The following is a 27000-nucleotide window of genomic DNA, read 5'->3' on the forward strand; positions in this document are numbered from 1 at the left end:
GTTCCAAAAAAAATCCCATTGGTAATTTGATAGGGATTGCATTGAATCTGTAGATTTCTCTGGGTAGTATAGTCATTTTCACAATATTGATTTTTCCAGTCCAAAACATGGTATATCTCTCCATCTGTTGGTATTATTTTAATTTCTTTCATCAGTGTCTTACCATTTTCTGCATTCATGTCTTTTGTCTCCATAGGTAGGTTTATTCCTAGGTATTTATTCTTTTTGTTGCAATGGTAAATGGGAGTGTTTCCTGAATTTCTCTTTCAGATTTTTCATCATTAGTATATAGGAATGAAAGATTCCTGTGCATTAATTTTGTATCCTGCAACTTTACCAAATTCATTGTTGAGCTCTAGTAGTTCTCTGGTGGCGTCTTTAGAGTTCTCTATGTATACTATCATGTCATCTGCAAACAGTGACAGTTTTACTTCCTCTTTTCCAATTTGTATTATTTTTATTTCTTTTTCTTCTTGATTGCCATGGCTAGGACTTCCCATACCATGTTGAATAATAGTGGTGAGAGTAGACATCCTTGTCTTGTTCCTGATCTTAGAGGAAATGCTTTCAGTTTTTCACCATTGAGAATGATGTTTGTTGTGAGTTTGTCATACATGGCCTTTATTATGTTGAAGTAGGTTCCCTCTATGCCCTCTTTCTGGAGAGTTTTTCTCATAAATGGGTGTTGAATTTTGTCCAAAGCTTTTTCTGCATCTATTGAGATGATCATATGGTTTTTATTCTTCAATATATTAATATGGTGTATCACGTTGATTGAGTTGCATATATTGAAGAATCCTTGCATTGCTGGGATAAATCCCACTTGATCGTGGTGTATGATCCTGTTAATATGTTGTTGGATTCTGTTTGCTAGTATTTTGTTGAGGATTTTTGCATCTATATTTATCAGTGATATTGGTCTGTAATTTTCTTTTTTTTATAGTAACTTTGTCTGGTTTTGGTATCAGAGTGAAGTTGGCCTCATAGAATGAGTTTGGGAGTTTTCCTTCCTCTGCAATTTTTTGGAAGAGTTTGAGAAGGGTGGGCGTTAGCTCTTCTCTAAATGTTTGATATAATTCACCTGTGAAGCCATCTTGTCCTGGACTTTTGTTTCTTGGAAGATTTTAAATCAGTTTCAATTTCATTACTTCTGATTGGTCTGTTCATACTTTCTGTTTCTTCCTGGTTCAGTCTTGGAAATTTACACCTATATAAGAATTTGTCCATTTCTTCCAGGTTGTCCATTTTATTGGCATGGAGTTGCTTGTAGTAGTCTCTTAGGATGCTTTGTATTTCTGTGGTGTGTGTTGTAACTTCTCCTTTTTCACTTCTAATTTTACTGATTTGAGTCCTTTCCCTCTTTTCCTTGATGAGTCTGGCTAACGGTTTATCAATTCCATTTATCTTCTCAAAGAACCAGCTTTTAGTTTTATTGATCTTTGCTATTGTTTTCTTTGTTTCTATTTCATTTATTTCCGCTCTGATCTTTATGATTTCTTTCCTTCTACTGACTTCGGGTTTTGCTTGTTTTTCTTTCTCTAGTTCCTTTAGGTGCAAGGTTAGATTGTTTATTTGATATTTTTCTTGTTTCTTAAGTTAGGATTGTATTGCAATAAACTTCCTTCTTAGAACTGGTTTTGCTGCATTCCATGGGTTTTGGATTGTCGTGTTTTCATTTTCATTTTTCTCTAGGTTTTTTTTGATTTCCTCTTTGATTTCTTCAGTGATCACTTGGTTATTTAGTAATGTATTGTTTAGCCTCCATGTGTTTCTGTTTCCTACGTTTTTTTCCCCTGTAATTGATTTCTAATCTCATAATGTTGTGTTCAGAAAAGATGCTTGATATGATTTCAATTTTATTAAATTTACTGAGGTTTGATTTGTGACCCAAGATGTGATCTATCCTGGAGAATGTTCTGTGTGCACTTGAGAAGAAAGTGTAATCTCCTGTTTGTGGATGGAATGTCCTATAAATATCTGTTAAATCTATCTGGTCTATTGTGTCATTTAAAACTTGTATTTTCTTATTAATTTTCTGTTTGGATGATCTGTCCATTGGTGTAAGTGAGGTGTTAAATCCCCCACTATTGTGTTACTGTCAATTTCTTCTTTTATACTTTTTAGCAGTTGCCTTATGTATTCAGGTGCTCCTATGTTGGGTGCATATATATTTATAATTGTTATATCTTCTTCTTGGATTGATCCTTTGATCATTATGGAGTGTCCTTCCTTGTCTCCTATAACGGTCTTTATTTTAAAGTCTATTATATATGATATGAATATTGCTACTCCAGCTTTATTTTGATTTCCATGTGCATGGAATATCTTTTTCCATCCTCTCACTTTCAGTCTGTGTGTGTCCTAGGTCTGAAGTGGGTGTCTTGTAGACAGCATATATATGGGTCCTGTTTTTGTATCCACTGAGCAAGCCTGGGCTTTTACTTGGAGCATTTATTCCATTCACATTTAAGGTAATTATCAATATGTATGTTCCTATTACCAAATTCTTAATTGTTTTGGGTTTGTTTTTGTAGGTCTAGTGTTTCCCACTTAGAGAAGTTCCTTTAGCATTTGTTTAGAGCTGGTTTGATGGTGCTGAATTCTCTTAGCTTTTGCTTGTCTGTAAAGCTTTTGATTTCTCCATTGAATCTCAATGAGATCCTTGCTGGTTAGAGTAATCTTGGCTGTACGTTTGTCTCTTTCATCACTTTAAGTATATCATGCAACCCCTTTCTGGCTTGTATAGTTTCTGCTGAGAAATCTGCTGTTAACCTTAGGGAAGTTCCCTTGTATGTTATTTGTCATTTTTCCCTTGCTGCTTTCAATATTTTTTCTTTGCCTTTAATTTTTACCAATTTGAGTACTATCTGTCTCAGCATTTTTCTCCTTGGGTTTATCCTGTATGTCTCTCTCTGCACTTCCTGGACTTGGGTGGCTATTTTCTTTCCCATGTTAGGGAAATTTTCAACTATAATCTCTTTGAATATTTTTTGGGTCCTTTGTCTCTCTCTTCTCCTTCTGGGACCCCTATAATGCGAATGTTGTTGCATTTAATGTTGTCCTAGAGGTCTCTTAGGCTGTCTTCATTTCTTTCTTTCTTTCTTTCTTTTTTTTTTTTCTTTATTCTTTTCTGCAGCAGTGAATTCAACCATTCTGTTTTCCAGGTCACTTATCTGTTCTTCTGCCTTGGTTATTCTGCTATTGTTTCCTTCTAGTGTAGTTTTCATTTCAGCTATTGTATTGTCCATCTCTGTTTGTTTGTTCTTTAATTCTTCTAGGTCTTTGTTAAACATTTCTTGTATCTTCTTGATCTTTGCCTCCATTCTTTGTCCTAGGTCTTGGATCATCTTCACTACCATTATTCTGAATTCCTTTTCTGGAAGATTGCCTATCTCCACTTCATTTAGCTGTTTTTTCTGGGGTTTTATCTTGTTTCTTCATCTGGTACATAGCCCTCTGCCTTTTCATCTTGTCTATCTTTCTGTGACTGTGGTATTTTGTTTCACAGGCACAGGATTGTAGTTCTTCTTGCTTCTGCTGTCTGCCCTCTGTTGGATGAACTCCAGTTCCTTTTACATACCCAAGAATAATGAAAATATATACCCACCAATATACTTTTTCTTGTATGTCCAAGTAAACATTATTCAGAATAGCCAAGGGACTTCCCTGGTTGTCCAGTGTTTAAGATTTCACTTTCTAATGCAGGGGGTATGAGTTTGATCCCTGGTCAGGGAGCTAAGGTGTCACATGCCTCACAGCCCAACCACCAAAACATAAAAAAATAAAGCATTTGTGTAACAAATTCAATAAAGACTTTAAAAAAATAGCTGAAAGTTGGATGGATGTATAAACACAATGTGGTGTATCCATACAATAACATATCATTTGACAGTAAAACAATAATTATATACTGATACATGTTACAACATGGATGAATCTAAAAAACATGGTAAGTAAAATAAGCCAGTGTCAGACATCTCCATGTTATAAAAAAAAAATCTGTTTACATGAAATGTCAAAAACAGGCAAATATACACAAGCAAAAAGAAGATAAGTAATATGCTAGGACTAAAGCATGAGCAGGTGGGAGAAGGGGAATAATTCTCAGTGGGCATTTGTTTTTCTTGAGTGATCAAAATGTACTAAACTTAGACTGTATTGATTGTTTCACAACTCTTTGGATATACTAAAACCATTGAATAATACATTAGAAATGGGTGAATTTTATGGAATGTGAATTTTAATTGAATAAAGATATAAAAATTAAACAAAAATAGCCAAATGATTTTTAAACAAAGAATGCACAGGATATCTCTTCTCTAATTTTGATAAGAATTTAGGTGTAATAAATATTGGCCCTTGGTATAATAAATAACCATTTAAATGGAAGTATATGAAGATTTGTATTGAAAATACAAGTTTTGCTTCAGGGAATTTTCTGGAATTTTGAAAAATATTTTCAATTCTCAACTGATTTGAATATGCAGATGTAGAAACCACAGATACAGAACACTGACTGTATCTTGAATTGAGACTTTCAAAAAGGTATGTTGAAGTCCTGACCTTGGTACCTGCAAATATGACCTTCTTTAGAAGCATTGGGCCATTAGTTAAGATGAGGTCATACCAGATTAGTGTGGACCCTAAATTAAATATAACTTGTACACGTGGACCCTAAATTAATTATAACTTGTACACATGTACAACTATATATGTGTATATAATAAATACATATATATGATTAGATGTAGATAGCATCATTTTCACTATGTGTGTGTGTGTGTAATGTCTATCTAAATGTTATTTTTTTCAGTGGATACATTTATTTCAATATATTGGTGATTGGTAACTACTATAATAACTTTAGGCTATTTTTAACAAATGGTTTTACAATTTTTAACAATTTATCCTCCTATTACCTCTTTTCTAAATATATTTCTCAGAAAGAGGGACTATAGAAACTAGGCAGAAAGATAGATGTAAATCCCTAGGTATCATGTTAAAACCAGTTATAAACATACTATGAACCAGAGTTAAGTTATACACCAGGTCAGCTTCAAAACTGATTATCAAACTGTGTAAGGATAACTGAAACCAGTAACAAAGTAAACACTATATTAAGATAATAGGGTGCTGACAGGGCAGATGCCTTCCAACTGAATCATTTTTCCATTCCTGTGAATTTTTGAAATGGAGAATTAAGCATTGTCTACCTCAGGGTTACTCAGTCAGAATGTGTTTCTGCAGATGAGCTTACTGATATGACACAGAAATGCACAGTGATGAGTTTTATAGAGTCCCAGTGCTTGGAGTCATGAGTCCTGCACATTGAGAAACCTGGGTGAATGCTACACCCTCAGTTTGCTCTAGACAGCAACAGATAGAAAACACCATGTAGCTGTAGGACAATACTTGATGGGAAAATAAGCAAAGCATTATACTGTGGTGTTTTATGACACAATTGAGAAATAAATCCCTTAGGTGGCCTATGGAAAAATTCATAAATATGTAAAAGAGTTAAGTCTTTGGAAAGTATATTATTTTGCAGGATTAGATTTAGAAATGGGGCAGGCTATAGCTTTCTTATATATAAGAGCTTTGTGACTGAAAACAAGAATTTTGAGATAAATAGCACACACATAATGGCAAATGGCACATCAGAAAATATAATCTATGAATCAGCATTTAGCCAGTATATACTTCCAGCATTGATAGTATAAGTTCATCCAAGTCAGACAATTAAGAATTTGTATTTTCTTCAATTAAACTATAAATGCATTGAAATTCCTACTTATTCACGTATGGTTATTCTTTTGGAGGATATTTTATGATGAATTTTTAATCCTAGGCTAACTTCCCTCATCTTCTAGTACACAAAGACTATCCTTACCCTAGCCCATGATACAAGTTTTCCAAGAGAAGATAGACAATTCCAGCTTTAATTCAAACAAAATATATATCAGATGGTTATTTATCCTACTGCTTCAAATCTTATTAAATATTCCAAAGTGAAATGAAAATGGTTTTAAATAATTTGTTTTTAGAATCATATAAACCCCCAAAGTCATGCACTGTTAAGAGAGATTTACTCATATCTGTGTACATAATTATCTTTTCCTATGCAATTCTGAAAATGAACTCTCTTGAGCTATAAAACAAAACAAATGCATGCTTTATCTCTTCAACTATATTATGCATGTCAATTTGCAGCAGGTATCATAGTGCTTTGAGCCTAATAGGTACTCAAAAAGCTGGCTGAATTATTCACGTTAACTACACAGAAATGCTTTAGATAAAATTGAGAAAATGGTTGATAGTTGTTATAAATGAACATAACATGATGTGGCTGTGCTGTGTTCTATAGAAACAACAGAAGCGTAGATACAGAAGATGATAAGACCAAGCTGTTTAATACTAAAGGATTCTTTACAGATTCCTTTATACTAACTGAAGGAAATAAAGCAGAACATGTGCTTTCTTTTTAAAAAGACAAAAGTCTATAAACACCCTTTATAATGAGAAATGATATGGATGGTTTTTAAAATTTTTGGCCATTTACTAGTATTAGTTTTTCTCAGTAACAACAAAAAAAGAGATTTAAATTACTAATTTCCTTATGTTAAAATAACTAGAAAAAAGATAAACTATATAATTCTGAGATATATAATTTAGCAGGGCAAATGTCAAAAACAAGGGTTAAAGTCAATGAATTATTAAAATATAAAAATTATATATATCAAAATAATATAAATAGTTAAATAAAATATGAGGAGAATATGCTTAATCAAATAATTTAAATATTAAGAAACTGGTGAACATAATATTTACATTTAAAACATTATTATTTGATTGTTAAACACGTGGAATTTTACTTAAACTTTTTGAGAAGTAATACATAAATATATGTAGCAGAATATGTTTACATTCAATCAAGACTCTTCTGATGCTCCCTCTTATCTTGGTCTCCTGTTCTTCTAAACATATAGCTGAACTGCAGTTTTCTTCTTCCTTGCATCTAGGATGGGCCATGTGACTAGTTCTGGTCAATAGACTACAAGAGTTATAGTTATGGTAGAGTGATGATAGATATCACCTTCTGTGCCAAAGAAGTTTAAGACTCTTAAGTACCTTTCTCACCATCTGTTGTAATTAAAAAGTCAGGTCTTCCAGATGCTTCAGCTATATTGTGGTAGGTTTCCCTCAGACTGTATCTGAAGTGACTGTGTGGAGTAGAACTATCTACCAAAGCATGCTAGATTCAGTGTGAGTGAGTACTAACAGTTTGTTGTATTTAACCACTAAGGTCTGGGGTTGTTGGTTACCACAGAATAATCTAGCCTAACCTGACTAATCCAAGTTATTGGGTAACTGTGATGGGTCTTTCTAGTCCACCTTCAGGGAAAGCCTATACTCAGACATTTATTCCTCACATATTGAACAATTTAAAAAATAATAATGAAAAGAGTCTAGCACTATTTATATTGCATTTTTTTTTTTTTGGCGGTATGTGGGCCTCTCATTGTTGTGGCCTCTCCCGTTGCAAAGCACAGGCTCCGGACGTGCAGGCTCAGCAACCATGGCTCACGGGCCCAGCCGCTCCATGGCATGTGGGATCTTCCCAGACCGGGGCACGAACCCGTGTCCCCTGCATCGGCAGGTGGAATCTCAACCACTGTGCCACCAGGGAAGCCCTATATTGCATTTTTAACCCTGTATAACAGTATTGTGCAACATTAGTATTTAAAATAATTAAGGAGTCACAAACTGAATCATATAATTAGATATTCCAAATAGCTAAAACATTCAGAAGAGAAATATACATGCAAAAATATTTTTTTATTATTACATGATGTGTTCCTCATTATGTCTGCTCACATAAAATAATTAAGAAAACAACAAGGGCCTCCCTGGTGGCGCAGTGGTTGAGAGTCCGCCTGCCGATGCAGGGGATACGGGTTCGTGCCCCGGTCTGGGAGGATCCCACATGCCGCGGAGCTGCTGGGCCCGTGAGCCATGGCCGCTGGGCCTGCGCATCCGGAGCCTGTGCTCTGCAGCGGGGGAGGCCACAGCAGTGAGAGGCCCGCGTACCGCAAAAAAAAAAAAAAAAAAAAAAAAAAAAAAAAAAAAGAAAACAACAAGAAGCTAAATAATGAGTTAATAGATTTGGCTTTTATAAATATTCATACCTATATAACATAAATATTAATACAGGTATATTATATATATACATTTACATATATATGTATATACACATACATATCCTTCTATCTTGAATCTAATTTCATAGCAAAAACTTGGAACAACAAGCAGAAAAAAAAATTATACTATCTTGAAGAATTTGTACAAGGAGAGAGAAATTATTTAGAACAAGAAATAGACATGAAGGTCATTTCTTCATGTGGACGTTCAGTGATTGATGGCCTGCTTTTGAAGACTTTCCTGCAGATCAAGAAAAAGTGTTATAAGTAAATCACAGGAACATAACGAATTAGTTAGAATGTAAAGAAAAACTGTGTATCCCCCTTACAACAGATTTCACTGAAAAGGGGACCTGAATATGAAAAGTTAGAAATTCCCATTGTACTAATCTAAAGTTTATTAGTGTCCTTGAAGAGATATAGGTAGAAAATGGGGAAGGGGAAGTAATATATTTTCATAAAGTCCCTGTTACACATGATAAAATGTTTTAAAATATTTGGGAGGTTCAAAACACAAAGAAATATTTTGCAAGTGTATGTTATACAGAGACCTTATCCCTGGTCCCTTTCCAGACTTCTGAGGCTCTAAGATAAGGAAATTTCTCATTTGCATTTTATGCCCTAGCAATTGTTTTTAATTTCTTGCTATTTCAAATATCAATTGTGAAATTAGTATTTTTAAAGAAAACACAGAAGTGTCTTATGTTATGACAGTCTAAAATATTTAAATATTTTAAATAATTTAGAAAATTTCAAAATGCTTATAAAATTATGAAAATTCTCAGATAATCGAAGTCTAATTTACTTAGGAACTATGATATCATGGTCTCAAAATCTCTAAGTCCCAGGGCTATTACTAGAACAAATTCATATACAAAGTGGCAGTTTGTATGTCTATCTGTAAGAGTGTGTGTGTATTTGTACATGCATGTGTATATGTATCTGTGAGCATGTTTTTGGGGAGTATTGTATATAAACATTTCATGACATAATATTTTATCTTATCCAATTGTCAGTTTTAATCCATTTGTGTGAGATATAGTGATTTTATAAGTATTGACAAGAAAATGAAAAATACTTCACAGCAGGAAAAGGTCACAGACAAACTATAATTATTTTCCAACCAATAACTACAACAAAATCACCTCTAATAAGGAGGACAATATATTTTTAAAGCATTTCTTTTTTTTTCCAGAATAAAGGACTTGCCCTACTACATACATATATGTTTGTGAAAAGAATAAAGCTAAGAAAATGAAAAAAATTAAAAGATGATAACAAACAAAAGGTAAAGAATGCCCCTCTCCCACAAAACTGGTAACATTTAAGTTGTCTGGAAAAACAAATTAATAGGAAGGCAAGTCAGAAAAGAATGCTGACCAGAGTGAATGTTTCAAATTACATTCTCTTTGCCTACTCCACTGATGACCTAGAGGAGTTTAACAAAAATTTAGTGAGTTTATTTAACATTGGTTTCCCATCTATCTTGACATTTGTCTAAAGATGGATACATGAAGGAATAGAACTTATCTCGTAAATGTGCATGTGCAAAGCTAAAAATCAGCATACCAAAGAATCTATAATGGGGAACCTGAAACCAGAGGATAACACAAATCTTATCTTGTGTCACAGCCTATTCATTAGCAACTGCAAATTTAAATCTAAGTTATCTCAGTGTCAGATTGGCAGAAATAGCACAATCTTTAGAGCTCTAAGGACCTATGTTTGAATTCTGAACCCTGAGTCTGTAACTTTAAATTGTACATGTGATTTATTTGACTTTTTGAGCATCATTTTCCATCCTCCTAAAACAATTATGTTAAAATGTATGATGTTAAGTTAAGGATATAAGGATTTGAGAAATATAGACTTCTAGCACAGACTCTTTCTCCCCTGACTTAAGGTGAAAGTCATATTGCCATGATTGTCATTGTCATTCTTCTCTACTTTATTGTTGTTATTCTTCAAATAAGGAACAACATGTTAATATGCCATTAAAGCTCTTTTGGATGAGGAGGATATAATTTTATAAGTGATCCAAGGGCTGCTAAAATTGAGAAAATAAATTATCTCAGGAACACTTGAATCATCTTTTGAAAAACGGATTCTGAGATTTTGGATATGAAAAACCAATGATGGAAGAGAGTTTTAGACTCTTTGAATCATGAGAAAAAAGAAGTTAAAATTCATTTTCAATTATGCTTGCTTCTCTAACAGTTTCAAATGGATGTCTGATGGCAATAAATGAACATGGCAGGAGAGTAATATTCTTCTCCCCAGTTAGTAACAAGAGAGAAAAACATGTAGATGTTTAAATGAATGATGTTTTTTAAAACTTAAATCTGTCTGTCTTTCTTAGCATTTTGGACTTTTACGTGATTCAACAGGTCATTCAGCTGATTTTGAATGTTTACCAAGGTTTAATATTTTAGTAGGTTTAAATAATTGCCAGTTCTATTAAACTATCTACTAACATAAAATATTTTCCTTTATAAGCATTTAGATACATTACTATAATCATAGCTACTCCATATATTTTAAGATACTGGGCCTATCAAATAAATTTGAACACTACGTGTTGATTTCTCTCATGATATCCTAGTTTGTAACATAATGTTCTACAATCCATCTCCCGAGTGAATGCTCCCCATAGGCATGAATTTTTATACAAGAGGAAGAAATTTCAAGTCCTTCTATTAAACCCAAAGAAGTATTTTTAGTCTAACTTTCAGCAGGTATTAACAGACCAATGTGTTTATTTATTTTTAATCCCAATGCCCAATGAATATAAGATAGCAAGTAACAGTAGTGTCTTGTTAACCTCAATTAATATTCTATGACTTGAGACTTTTAATGCAGATATTCAACTAACAGTCACATAATACAATGACATTAAGGGGCAAATGGAAACAAGACAACAAGAATAAAATCTAAGACATTCATAGATGAAATATGTCAGTCATTTCCAATTATTTCTTTGTACAGTAAACAAATTAATGAAAGAAATTGAGGGCAGTGACCTCCTTCTCTTTCACTCTCACTTTTATTTTTCACTGTAGTCGCCCAAGAGTCATGCTTGACTCAAAGATCTTAAAAAGTAGTTGAGATTAGACATCATTCACTGACTATGATCTCATCTTGCCTAGTATCACTTCTGTTGATAGTAATCATATGAATAATCATATGAGTTAATTTCAAAGAGTAATTCAAATTTGTCCTTATATTATCAACTCCAGACAAGTAGAGAAAAGCTAGCCTTGGTCCTCTAATTCTGCTTGAAGTCCAAAAGGAAAAGAAAGAACTGGATTAGCTTCTCCACTTTCCCAGCAGGTTTTCTTCCCCCAATTTTTTTCAGTCATTTGGGAAAATCAGTACATTTTCAGAGATTCATATACTTTAAACCTCATCCAACAAGAGTCAAGAAAACTACCAAAAATAAATACAAATTACTTTGAGCAAGCAGCCAAAATTGATCAAAAGTCAACTCCTATATTCTTGCTTCCTAAGCAAACACACATTTTTCTTTAATCCTACTTTTATTTATTAATAATTATAATTAAATTTTACTGAATTTCCAGACTGCTGTATGTTAGAGATTAAAAAATAAATAAATAAATTTAAACTCAGAAGAATCCTTCACATGTCTGTAGAAACAGCTGTGTCTAAATCATCTGATGTTGACTACTACTTATGCCCAGCCAGAGAGGCTTCAAGTCACAGTTTTTAATTTTTTCTGTGGTGCAAGTCTGTATATAGGAATATGGTTTCCAAATTATATTTAAAATGTATTCCTTTAGATTTCAACATATTTCGAATAACTTTTGCTCAAAGCATAGTGAGGGCTGTGTCACACCAGAGGTAGCAAGAAGAAAGAAAAAGGGTGGGGACTAAAGAAACAAGATTTATCAACTCAGACCTCAGTGGTAGTATACATAGCCTCATGCACACATTAACTATTTCCATATGTGGAAATAATTTCATATGTGTAACTAAAACAAGGTATTTTAAGTCTGAAATGTGGAGAGAAGCAGTAAACTTATGCCAGTAGATTTTTGGAAAGCTTTACACAGACAATTTTTCTTCTTATTGAATAAAATTTGGTAATCAGAATACATTCAGATCATAAACCTTTCATTGTATTGGTATACTGGTACTTTTGACATGTGATTTCTCTGAAAATCCTGTAGACCACAGGGTCTACAGATGTAGAATGAAAATGTGGATATAACTTATGGACCTTAACTTATGCCAGTGGTCCTGTGTACTCAACTGTCTACAACTTGAAGTACATGGATGGGCCAACGTGAAATCCTTTTTGATTATATGACGGTTTGCATGTACCATTGTGACCAAATAGTAGCAATAGTAGGAAGAGAAAATAAGGTAAAAAATAAAATCACCTCAGAGTCCAACTATTTCTATTATAAACATGACTTTGAAATATAATTATATTATAATATTATGATTATTATATTATATTTTACTGCTTTAAAGTTCAAAAATTCTAGCAGCAGCAAACCTTCTCTATTCCCCAAAGTCTTCCAATTCTTAATTGAATTTCTGGATCTGTTTCCAAATTGGCAGTTGTTTCTATTTTAACAACATTAGGATTATTACCAAATCATAGTTGGTTAAGATGTAATTATTTTATCATTTATTCAAAAGTCCTACTTGTTTTTGTCACAGAAAAATATTTAACAGTTATTTAACAGGGACATTTAACAAGAGGCACTACTCTGTGTATGTGTGAGTGTGTGTGTGTGTGTGTGTGTGTGTTTGTGAAAGAAGTATTCTTTAATTAGTCCCTTAAAAGTACTGAATTTATCTGATTATTAATCGTGAATTAATGGTCTCTTTAATTAATATTATCTGCAGGTGTACCTTTCTATTCTATGTTTTTCATATTTGAATATTTAAAGTTTTCTTTTCTGTTAGAGCCCTCAAATTAAACGAACCCTGAAACAGATTTATGAGACTGAAAAGAATGGGCACAGAGAACTGAAAGCACCTGTATTGACATATTTTAACTACCAGGCCTGACAAAAAAGGAAATTTGGTCAACAAGAACAAATAGTTGTTCTGTGAAATTATTGCCCAGGAAGATAATGTGAAAAATAACTTTACTGTTTTTTTGCGGGAGGGTTCGTCCAAACTCTATTAATTACAGATCAAACTGTTCACAAAAGTAAAAATGTTGTTTATCATACCACAGTTTACTTATAGCAACTCACTTTAAGACTCTTACCTCATCATGTCCACTACTCCTAAACTATTCTTATAAACTTTGCCTGATCTCAAGCAATTTGGGGCTTTAAATGACCCACTTTAAACTACATAATCTCAGAAACAAAAACTCTGCAAATATCTTCTGATGAACTTCCCCTTCTGAGATATTACTAAGACTGTCCAAGAGATGTCCTACATTCCTTGACTGATAGGTTATTCTGGTGACTGGTGGGGAGAGTCAATAGTCAACAGTACTTTTAACATGCTGAAGAATATATTATTCGTTATTTTTTTTCCGTTTTGAAACTATGATGTGCAGCAAGTGCTAGGAATCATTTGAATACTAAAATATGGAGTGAATGGAGATGACTTTAAACATTTCAAAAATTATGTGTGTGTATCAGATTTCTCTAAAAATGTTTTCCTGAGGTACACCTATGTATCTGAATATCTATTTAGAGTGATAATTTACTTTTATGTTACTTAAGTAGTGGTGGGATCCAGATTTATTAAAACTTTAAGTCAGTGTTCTCTATCCTCTGAAAAATTGATCAGATACTACTGGGAATTTCCATAAGAAGTAGAGGATATGATTTCCTTAGCTTGGTGTCCTTACTTTAATTTCACAAGTCTCCACAACTTTCCTTGTATATTTACTCTGCTGTGAGTCTTTGAATTTTTTTTTTTTTTTTTTTTTTGCTGTACGCGGGCCTCTCACTGTTGTGGCCTCTCCCGTTGCAGAGCACAGGCTCCGGGCACGCAGGCTCAGCGGCCATGGCTCACGGGCCCAGCTGCTCCGCGGCATGTGGGATCCTCCTGGACTGGGCCACGAACCCATGTCCCCTGCATCGGCAGGCGGACTCTCAACCACTGTGCCACCAGGGAAGCCCGAGTCTTTGAATTTAATATGATTTCACTCAAAGTGTACTCATCAGTCTACATGTGTATTGCTTTATAGGCATTCAAGATTTTTCAATATATGACAGCTCTAAACAGTAACTGAAATCTTAATTACTATAATCACTCACAAACTTATAGTAGTAAGGCTACTACTATATACCATTTCCTCAATATATTGAATTTTTTGGTAACACCAAGCTTTCCACACGCTGATATTGTACAAGCTATTTTTTCAATTAATGAATAAATTAATCTCTGGTGAAACAAGGTAAACAAGGCAGATCTTCATATAGCCAAAGCCTCAGCTTTGGGGTATCATTTTCAAGATATAGCAGACTACATAGCAAGAATGATTTTTTCATTCTTCTCATGAAATAGAAATTTTAAGAAATTCATATAAAAATTTGTTAACAATAATAACAATAATAATAATAATGTACCATTATATATTAAAGTATTTTCTTTCTTGAACATGTCACTTAAAGCTAAAAAAAATTAATATGTTTTAAAATAAAGTAAAATTAATAATTGATTATTTATACATCACAGTTCTACCTACAGTATACATGAATTCCCTTTGTATCCCACAGTTATTTGCTGCTAATTATTTTTTAGTAAATAAATATAAAAAAGGGAAAACATTCTGACATTTTATGAAAAGTTAAAAAGATATACCAGAAAATAAGTTACTGTAGAAATTAGACAATTTTATGCTATCATTTATATAAGCAAAATTATACAAATTTGAAAATTTAAAATTATGATTTAGATCCTCTTTTACATTTTTAACACACACATTTTGGTGTCATTATTCAGTCCATAAACCTCATGAATTCAGTGAGACTCAGCACATGTTCTGAAAAAATAAAAGAGAGATGTTAAAATCAATTAAATCCATGATACTTAAATTAAAGATAGGCTATAAAAATAAATTGTAATGGACCAAACCTCCATCAGTTCCAACATCTAACATAAACACTCATAAAATATAGTATAACTGACAAATGATTCATGCTAAAATATTAACAGTAAATAAACCAAAAAAACAGAATATGAATGAAATTGTTTAATGTTTAACAAAAATACATATGCATGTTTAACATTAATTTCAATATTATAATCAATCATTTATTTTCAATTAACAAGTTTAAAGAAATTAAATGATCTCTATATAGTGATAATTTTAGCTATATCTATCAAAAAACCTACCATCTGCCCCTTTAGTTTAAGCATTCTGAATGCAGGTATATTTGAGAGTTTTATTTTGGAATGATGTTGGATATTTTGATTTCTATATAAACATTATATACATATAAATTGTAAAACTCATAGAGTTGAATGAAAACTGATTTAACTTTAGTTTTGGTGTGCTCTTTTACCTATATATGAGCAAAGACTTATAGAAAAGGAGAGGTTCATTTAATTAGATTAAGAAATATGGATTATCTTTTAAATTTTAAATTAAAATTAAAGACAGAGTTTACTCATAAGTGACATTTTTAAACACACTGTTTCTAAACCAATTCAAAATTTTACAATCCTGAGGAAAAGGGAATAATGATTGCAAACTACATTGAGATTTAATTAACTCTATGCCCAAACAAGTTTGCTGATGCTAGGAAAAAGGGAGATAATTCTATCAGAAGAGTATATGTTTAGATATAGAAAATAAAGATCAAACGTTAATAATTTCTTCCCTTCTTTTGCAAATTTCAAATTAATGTTTATGCCAAATTCTCACACAATTACTTTCATTCTTGGCTTTAGGAAAGTTCCTATTGTGAATAATAGATTCAACAGAATGCAATGATAAATAAGAGGAACTTTAAATATGAGTATTTCAACCACGTGGTTTGTTTCAGATATTCAAACTAAATGAGGGTTAGATTTCAGAAGTATTTAGTTAGAATAGGCAGGTTACAGTAGAGGGTAGAGAACAGCTTAGAAAATGTTATTTACCTTTGTCTTGCTCAAAGTTAAATAATATACTGAGTAACTCTCTAGGCTATTTAGATGTCACTCAAGTCAACCTGCTCTAAATATCTTCAACTTGTTTTTGATGCAATTTAATGTCCATAATGCCATATTAAAATTTGCCTTAAATGTTTGCTTTCAATGTTATCATTAGGGTGGCTTTATAGTGGTCAAATGGGCTAGACTGACATAATTTCTAAGAACTCTCTGTCCTGTGTGTTTCTGGATAGAGGGTGCCACAGAAATATCTTGTATGAAATTTAGAGAACAAAAGTGGAACATCAGCCATATTTTTTTTACACTTGAAAAGTTGATATATGGTCACCTGGAGCTGTTGCAGGTTACACATATAATTTATCTCCTGGTTCACTTAGTGACACAACCAGGTCTATAGCTGCTCCATAATTCCCTAGAACCCCCTTTACCTTCTGTGATTACTGGGCGAGGTCATATGCTTAGCTCTGTGATGAAGGGCTCCAGGTTCCCCATAAGACAGCACCATCAGAAAACTTGGAGTCTGTGAGAGACTCACTGGGGTACAAGTCCAACCTTGTGTGTCTTGCTTTACATCTGTCTTCCCTTCCCATCTGCCTTCCTTGAGACCTCAAGATTCAGCATCAGACACAAAGATAAGAGCTCTGTAGGGATTGGTAAGTAAGTGTGTGTGTGTGTGTGTGTGTGTGTGGTGTGTTTTCTGGGCAGAGGTACTCCTTCTCTTACTGAACCCTGATTGATATAATTTCAAATAACAATTACATAAGGTATTATCCACAAGACTTTATTGAAAGGCATACAACCCTATTAAAAATGGAGGAGAAATGATTTGAATAGATTGTACACAAATACCCAATAAACACTTTATTAGTCATTAGGGGAATGCAAATTAAAACCAGAATGCCACATCATTTCACACCTATTAGAATGATCAAAATTAAAAAAAAAAAAACAGGCAATGATAAATATTGTCAAAGATGTAGAGAATTTGAAATCCTCATATATTTCTGGTGGGATTGTAAAATGGTGTAATCCTTTTGAAAAACAGCAGTTCCTAAAAAAGTTAAAAATATATTTACTATAAGACCCAGCAATTCCACTCCTAGGTATATAATCAAGAGAAATAAAAATGTATGCCTACATGAAAACGTGTATAGGAGTGTCCATAGCACTTTTCATAATAGCTAGAAAGTGGCAACAATGTAAAAGTCCATCAGCTGATTAATGGATAAATAAGATGCAGTATATTCATATAATGTAATATTATTTGGAAATAAAATAGTAGGGAAATGGATATATACTATAAGATGGCTAGACCTTAAAAATATTACTGAGTGAAAGAACAAGTCACAGAAGATAAGGTACTGTATGATTGCATTTGTGTGGAATTTCCTGAGTGGGTAAATCCATAGTGACAGAAAGTAGGTTAGTGGTTGACTGGAATCAGGGTAGAGTGAAGTAGGGGCAGTGTGAATTGGGAATGATTTCTAAGATATACGGCGTTTCTTTGTGGGGTGTTGAAAATATTCTAGTATAGATTTTAGTGATGATTGTACAACTCTGGGAAAAATAACTAAGAAATACTGAATTGTATGCTTTATACAGGTGAATCTATGGTATGTGACATGTCTCAATAAAGCTGTAACAAGATTTCTGTCTTTTTTTATGGGTCTCAAGATAATTATGTTGTTAAAAACTAGATAAAGTTTACCTACTTTACAATTCCATTCACACAAAATTCATCAAAATGCATACTAATCTATTAATCTGTAACATAAAACAGATCAGTGTTTCCTTGTGGATGAGGAGACACTAAGGGACAGGAGGAATTACAAAGGACACAAGGAAATTTTGGAGGTGATGGATATACTCACTAGTTTGATAGTGTTGAAGGTTTCATAATTGTATACATGTTCCAAAACGTACATCAAAATATCCAAGTATAAACTTTAAATATTTAAATTGTGCAGTTTATTATATATCAATTAGAACTCAAAAAGTTGTTAAAATTTTATTATTTTAATTGTAAAGTTACATTTTCCTGCTTTAACAAAATTATCTTTTATGGACCTAGAGAGCTTCAAAATACATGTAATTTAAGAATGTTGTTGTTTGCATTGGAGAATGTATAGATAGGTGAAACTATATCCTTGTATGCTTTATCAAATCTTATCTTTAACCATTTTGTCATACTGTACAAACACACACACATATTATTTGTGTGTGTGTTAATTCCATATTCATTTCGGGTTGTCAACATTCACTGATACTAGTATACAACTCTGAAGAGAACTATACCACCAAATCTATGTTTACTTTAAAAATACTATAGTAATTTAGGCATAAGCAGATTAACCCAACAGTCCTTGTATCACCACTTCTACCTCCACATCCTTGTCTCTGCTATGCATTCTAGATCTTTGTATTATTGGAAGAATTCTCCATACACTAATGTGCTTCTCAACCTCTCCCCTCCTGTTTGCTGTATTCTCCTTTGTGTACTTTTTGACTCAAGGGAACAGTATAAATTAACCTGTTCTTTTGTACAATTTTGGAATTAATTTAGAATATGAAAGAGGAAAATACATGGGCATCTGCATTATCTGATAAATATTATAAAACATGATATATTTGTAGGCAAGTTGGATTTAAAATATTCAATCTCAGAATTAGATAGAAAACTCAACTTATAGCAGCAGTTCTGAAAAACTTAAGCCTTATGTTCATGGCACAGCCAAATGCAATGAAGGACACATGCTTTTTCAGAAATACCAGCTCTTAAGAGAAGGGGAAGAGTAAAGGACATAGCAAGCATTTCCTTTCTCTCCTAAACTCACCACAATTTGTTCCCTGGGACAAAGTGTATGAACACAGTCAGTGACCAGGAGTGTTTTACTAATAGTTGTCCCTACACATTGAAGATGGAGTTCACTGAGATGTAGTACTAGGGATATGAGATATTTGCTTTAGATTATTTATGTAGCCTTAGTGAGAAATTTGAGTTAATTATCTGAGAGGGAGAGGCAAGTTGGAGTTTGGGAGAAAGGAGAAAATATCCTTTTGGGAAGTGGAAGAGGAAATTGACTAGGATGAAGTGAATTATCTAGGATTCCCAGGATTCAGCTATTTCATTTTAAAGACTGAACAAATAAAGACGTTGATGAAAAGTTTTGAGTTTTATATCTGTCCATTATTATTGTGGGAAAAAGTACCAAAATAATTGAAGACTTTTTGTAATGGATGGGTTCTATTCAGTGATTTGTTTATTCTCTTATTTTAAAAATTCTCTAAGTAGCATTTGGCACAATTGATTATCACTTTCTTCTTTAAATGAATTCTTCACATCACTTCAGGGAGACTATATACTCCTGGTTTTTCCCACCTCAATGGTTGCTCCTTCTCAGTTTTCATCACTGGTTTCTCCTCCTCTTACTAACTTATAAATGTTCTTATAATGTTGAATACTGCTCTTAACTCCTGTCAATATTCTCTAACATCTAGGTAATCTTACCCTTTCTCATATTTTTAAAAATTTCTCTATTGTTAAAATGTCACACTTTAATTGTTTAACCTAGTTTCCCAAAGTACCAGAATTACATTTACAAATGTCTAGTTCAACACCTATCTAATTGGATGCCTAAATGGCATATCAAATGTAATATGTATAAACCCAAATTCTTCATTCCTCAACTCATCCAAATCCCATTTTTACCCCACTTTTCCACATTTTGGTAGAAGGCAAGAGCATTACCCTAAGACTCAGTTTGGATTTCCCTAATTTTTTATTCCTGGCAGCCGAACGATCAGCAAATTTTACTGGCTCTACCTTTACACATCTTATAGATCAGAGCAGTTCTCATAGCACCACTCCTGCTCATAACCCTACAGTGACTTTTCATTAGACACAGACATGGGATTTGTTTTCTATTACTGTATAACAAATTACTATATAGTTAGCAGTTAACACCACAAACATTGATTATTTCAGTTTCCATGACTCAAGAGTCCAGGCACAGTTTAGCAGGATTTTCTGCTCAGGGTCTCATGAGGCTGCATCCAGCTGTTAGCAAGGCCTGTGGTCTGAGACACAGGGTTCTCTTTCAAACTCATGTGACTGTTGGTAGAATGCATTTTCTCCTAGATTTAGAACTCTTAGTGGCTTATTTCTTCAATGCCAATAGGAGGGCGTCTCTGTTGCTTGAAGTGTCTTCCCTCTAGACCCTGTTTTAAAAGGCTTGACTGATAAAATCAGGCCTACAAAGGATTATCTCCCTTTTGATGAATTCAAAGTCAACTCTTTAGACACCTTAATCATATCAGCAAAAAAAAAAAAAAAAAACTTCACTTTTTCCGTATAATGTAGCATAATTAGGGAATGACAGCCACCTTCAGATCCTACCCACACACAAGGGGAGGGAACTATACAGGATAAGTACTCAAGCAGATGAGAATCTTGGAAGCAATCACAAAATTCTGCCTATGGTAGATGTAAAATCCTTATTGTGGCCCTTAAAAAAAACTTTAAACTCACTTCTTATCACCATTCCCTTAGCACATTTTGATCTACTATTCTTTCTATTCCTCCAACAGGTCAAGATCAATTTGACACTTAGTGCCACTGGAATTTCTTTTCTCTACCGAAAAATGTTCTTCCCATAGCATTCATATCTTTAATTTTTCTTTCACTGTCTTCTCAAAAATCACATTTCGGGCTTCCCTGGTGGTGCAGTGGTTGAGAGTCTTTCTGCCGATGCAGGGGACATGGGTTTGTGCCCCAGTCCGGGAAGATACCACATGCTGCAGAGCGGCAAGGCCTGTGAGCCATGGCTGCTGAGCCTGAATGTCCAGAGCCTGTGCTCTGCAACGGGAGAGGCCACAACAGTGAGAGGCCCGTGTACCACAAAAAATAATAATAATAATAATAAATAAATAATGCAGGCTGAAGTTCCTTTCCAACTTATTAGCTGCAAAGTTATCCCTCATATTTATTTGTGTAATAAATTCAACAGAGTTGAATAATTGAACTAAATATATTTTATCATTTTATTTTATCATGATATATTTTTATCATTTTATCACTTTATCTTTTCTAATTGCATATGTTTCTGCTCTTATTTTAAAGGTGTTAAAAATTAGAAAGTGAATATTATCCATTGATCTTTTTATCAATTGATTTTTTTTCTAATCTTTAAATTAAAATATAATTTATATAAGCAAAATATATCTTCTTTAGAGTACAGTGCTATAGGTTTTGACAAACATATGCAGTCATGTAACTACTACCGTAATCAATATAAAGAATTGTTTAATCACATCTAAACATTCCCGGAATCTCTTTGTTGTCAATTTCAACCCCAAAATGTAACTGTTGGCAACAACTGACCTCTTTTTTCTTTCTCTAGTTTTAGCTTACCAAAATATTGTATGTATGGAATCCAAAAATATGTAGGCTTTTAAGTCTGACGTCTTTCCCTTACAGTGCATTTGCAATTAACACTTGTTGTGGCATGTGTCAGTAGTTTCTTTCTATTGCTGAATGATATTCCATTGTATGGATTTACCATAGTGTAGGCATCTACATCCTTTTCTCTGTTAAGATATATAGGTTTTTGTGTGAATGTTTATTTATTTATTTATTTTTCATTTCACTTAGACAAACACTTGGTCATTGGTTTGCTGGGTTATATGGTAATTGTATGTGTAACTTCTTCATACTGACAAATTGCTTTCCAAACTGGCTATCTCATTTTGCATAACACTAACAATGTATGAGATTTCCTGTTGTACTGTCTCCTTGTTAATATTGGTATTAAGATTTTCATCCATTCTATATTTCACAGTATACCATTGTAATTTTAATTTGCATTTCTCTAAAATCTAATGTTAATATCTTTTATATGCATATTTACTATCCATATATCTTCAGTGAGGTAACAATTAAAAAATGTTGCCTGTTCATTAAAATCACATTGTTCATTTAATTATAGTTTTGAGAGTACTTTATATATTCTTTTTTTTAAAAGATTATTTATTTCTTATTTATTTTTGTCTGTGTTCGGTCTTTGTTTCTGTGCGAGGGCTTTCTCTAGTTGCGGCGAGCGGGGGCCACTCTTCATCACGATGCACGGGCCTCTCACTATCGCTCCCTCTCATTGCGGAGCACAGGCTCCAGACGCACAGGCTCAGTAGTTGTGGCTCACGGGCCTAGTTGCTCCGTGGCATGTGGGATCTCCCCAGACCAGGGCTTGAACCTATGTCCCGTGCATTGGGAGGCCAATTCTCAACCACTGCGCCACCAGGAAAGCCCACTTTATATATTCTTAAAACTATCTCTTTATCAAATTTGTGATCTGCAAACATTTTCTCTCAGCATTGTATTGTATTTTCAACCTCTTTAACAGCATTTTTAAAAGAGCAGAAAACTTTAATTTTAAAAAAGTATAAAATAGTGAAACAAAATTATGAGGTGTGCTTTTAAGGTTTATGTAAGAAATCTTGCATAGCCCAGGGTTATAAAGATTCTCTGCTATGCTTTCTCTAGAGGTTTTCTAGTTTTAGTTTGGGCACTTAAGTTTATGATCCATTTTGAGTTAATTTTAGTATACTGTGTGAAATATGAATCAAAATTATTATTTTTTCAGATGTATATCGAGTTATTTTAGCATCATCTGTTAAAAAGGCTGTCTGTTCTCTATTTTTCATTGAAGAATATTTCTCATTTTCCATATCAGTTGACCATATTGCATGGCTCTACATCTGGACTCTCTATTCTGTACCATCCATCTATATGTCTACGCTTTGTCTAAAAAGACACCATCTTGACCAATATAGCTCTATATTGTGCCTTGGAATTTATGCAGTTTGAGTCGTCTATTTTCATTCTTGTCCTTCTTTGGCCATTCTCATTCTGTTTCATTCACACATTAATTTTTTTTTTTTTTTTTTTTTTTTTTTTTTTTGCTGTACGCGGGCCTCTCACTGCTGTGGCCTCTCCCGTTGCGGAGCACAGGCTCCGGACAGACACATTAATTTTTGATCAGCTTGTCAATTTATACAAAAAATTCAGCTGGTATTTTTTATTACGATTATGTTGAATCCATACATCAGTTTGAAGAGAACTGATTATTAAATATGAAATATTCCAATCCATGAATATGCTATATCTCCCCATTTATTTAGGTGATCTGTGATTTTTTCATCAATGTTTTACAGTTTTCAGAATACAGATATTGCCTATATTTTATGTCTTATACTTAAATATTATATGCTTTGGGTGCAATTGTTAAATCAATTAGACAAGGACGCTATTAGACTGACGTGTCTTTAATGCCTTAGTAGCTATATAAGCAAACCAAAACCCAAACCTGAGATGACTTGAGGTTAAGAAATGAAAACCTAAGGACAACCAAACACTAACAGCAAACTTGGTTTTCCCAAATAATGCAACAGATTAAGCTATAATGAATCAAATTATTCTCTTGCTTGGCTTCCACCCCTTCTCTGTAAAAGTCTTGTCTATAGCTGCTGTCAGTGAAGCATTCCTAACCATTCTGGTTTGGCATTGCCCAATTGAAATTGATTTTTGCTGAAATGAACTCAAAGAACTTTTTACTATGCCTTGTTTTATCTTATGACACTAATAAACTATTTGAAAATTTACTTTTCAATTCTTTATTGCTATTATAGAGAATTATAATTTATTTTTAAACACTGGCCTTATATTTTACAACTTTCCTGAACTCATTCCTTAGTCCTATAAGATTTTGTAGATTCTTTGTGTGTTTTATGAAGATACTCATGAAAGCTTGGAAAAGAGGAAATTTCATTTTTGCTTTTCTAATTGTATGCCTTTTATTTCTATTTCTTGCCTTTTTGCCTTAGGTGTTATCTCCATAGGATGTAAATTTGAATTGTAAGAATAAATATCATTGCCTTATTCCTGATTATAGGGGAAAACAATTACTCTTTAACCATTTTTATGATGTCACAATGAAGACATACCATTCTATTGTTAGTGTACAGAGTTTTAAGTGATATTGATTTTTTGGTCAGTTTTTTGTTCTACATCTACTAAAATGATAATAAAGATTTTCCCCTTTATTCTGTTAATATGATTAATTTCATTGATTTTTCTAATATTGAATCAGATTTTTATTCCCAGATTAATCTTGCTGGAATATTATTTATTTTTTAAATATTAAAAATAAGTATTAATGGTGTGCTTTGCTAATTTTTTTATTCTTTTAAATTTCTTCATTAATTTATTCTTTTTTATTCATAAAATTTATTGCTTAGTAGTTTTTTTTATATATATACACTGTCTTTGCTTGGCTCTGGTTATCAGTGTAATACTGGCCTTGTAAAATGAATTGGTGAATGTTCCCTCCTATTCCATACTTTCAAAGAATTTCTGTTGGATTAACATTAGGTCTTCCTTAAATGATTGGAATAATTTATCAGTAAAACCATCTGGTTCTGGAGATTTCTTTGTTGGAAAGTCATTGGTAACAAATTAATTATCTTAAAAAGTATAAAGTGTTTAGGTTTTTAATTCTTTTAGAGTAGGCTTTAAAAGTTTTTGTCGTTAAAGGAATTTGCCTGTTTCATAAAAACTTTTGCATTTATGAACACAACGTTATTCAAAGTTTTCTATTAATAGTCTTTAATATCTGTAGGTTCTGTAATGATTTCACCTCTTTTCTTTTGTTGTGTGTAGTGCAGGGAGGGAACAGAGCAAGAACTTGCAGACAAGTGCTTTTCAAGGTCCATGGGTTGGGTAGCTTGTGGAATGTGGGGAATATTTTAATTGGGTAATTTTAATGTAACTCAATCAACTTGGAAATAATGTAACTGGGTCAACATGGAAAGGAGGAAAGTAGTTCAATGCAGAAGTCATCATGAGGCTTATAGCTTGAACACACTTGTTGCAAGATAAGTTCTTAGTTATAGACACCTAGGTAAAAGTTCATAACAAGCAGGGCAGGTGCAGGTACTCAGGGAGCCACTGAGGTAACAAAAAACAGCTTTGCACTACAATAGAACAGACTGTCATCTATAGTCAAAAGCTGTATATGACATAAAAACAGATCATTTCTAAGGTATGTATATATGAGTAGCAAACTTAGAGAAGGAAACAAATTTAATTTAAAATATGAACTTTTTTGAAAATATTTTTTACATAAGACAGTGTATTAGAAAATTACTGGAGAAAACAAGGTTTTGTAGTCCATGAAATTACATCTATCAATGAATATAGAAATTATCATGGTTTTCCATTCTGAGACTTCTTCTTAATACTATGTATGCACTTAGTGTTACATGTATCATACCTGATAAGCATGGTAAATTTTTTTAAACCCATAGATAAAGTCAAAACGTTATGAAAAGTAAATTATAAATGGAAAAATGTATGTAACATTTTGGTCCCCTTGTCTCTCCTCATAACTACTGAAGGCACAGCTACCTGCTAGCTTACCATCAGTCCTGATTCCTGCTCATAACTGACATCTTAACATAATACAATTGACAAGATAGCATAAGGTTTTCTTTTTTGTTTTAATTTTCCCCAAAATTTTACTTTGGTAAAAATCACTTAAACTATATTTTTAATGGGATTTTTCTAGCTCCAAAAATTTAGAATCAGATGACTGATCATTTGATAACTATCTCCAAAGATATATTCTCTTATAAAACCTGGATGCCCCTCTTCAATTCTTATTTTCCTAGATTTCTGGCATCACTTTAAGCACCCTTAATTTCCTCAGCTTTTTCATCCTTCCATTGCACATACCTTGTTAAAGTCTTTCACAGAGTGGTTCTAAAAATCTGCATTCTCTGCTCCTATCCCCAAGCTCTTGGGATATTTTGGAGAAAATTACATAACTTACCTGAATAGTGCCAAAACACATTTATTGATTCAAACTCCAAACTTGTGGGAACTTCAACACTACTTACAGTTATATCACTTATCCCAACTCAGTCTTCTTTCAGTTAAGTGGGTGCTGTGAAATGCTTTATTGTCATTCTCTCTAACCTTATTACCCGCATTTCAACAGATAGTTTGCTTCATAATGAATATAGAAAATAAAAGCACTCAGAAGTGAGTTTTCTTAACACCTTCACCATGTCCCAGGTCACATTCCTGAATGTTTAATTCCTAATTATCCCTCTAATTCCTATATTTCATACAGATTTTCAGTTTACTTATTTCATTCTTAAATCCTTTCCTTCATATGTTTACCTTATGGTTTTCCTTCCCTTCATCATCAAAAAAGGTGGTCTATGCTCCCCGCAAATACTTTCTTAACTTCGGCTCCTTCTTCAGCCTATATAAGACAGATTAAACTGTATTGAAAATATTCTTTAAAAGTCATAAACAACCTACTTTGTCCAGTATTAGTTTGTTATTCTTGAATCAGATGTATATAGAATTGTAATATTTTATTGTAATATTTTATTATTCTATAATTAAAAGTAAAAATTTTCCATCACATCATTTGTCCCACATTGATTATAATCTTATATCCTAAAATAAATTCATTCTTGTAGATTTTATTTTCTTTATCTTACAAAAGAGAAAATAAGATTCAAACCCTGTCCAACTGCCCCTGTCACCAGAGTTTCCTACACTGCACTGCACTGTCCCTCCTGTTTCCATCCTCTTTCCATCAACTTTTTAGACCTCAGCTGGGAGTGTGCACTGCTAGGT

The sequence above is a fragment of the Mesoplodon bidens genome (genome assembly GCF_964165515.1).
Source record: "Mesoplodon bidens genome assembly, chromosome: 17".
Lineage (NCBI taxonomy): Eukaryota > Metazoa > Chordata > Mammalia > Artiodactyla > Ziphiidae > Mesoplodon > Mesoplodon bidens.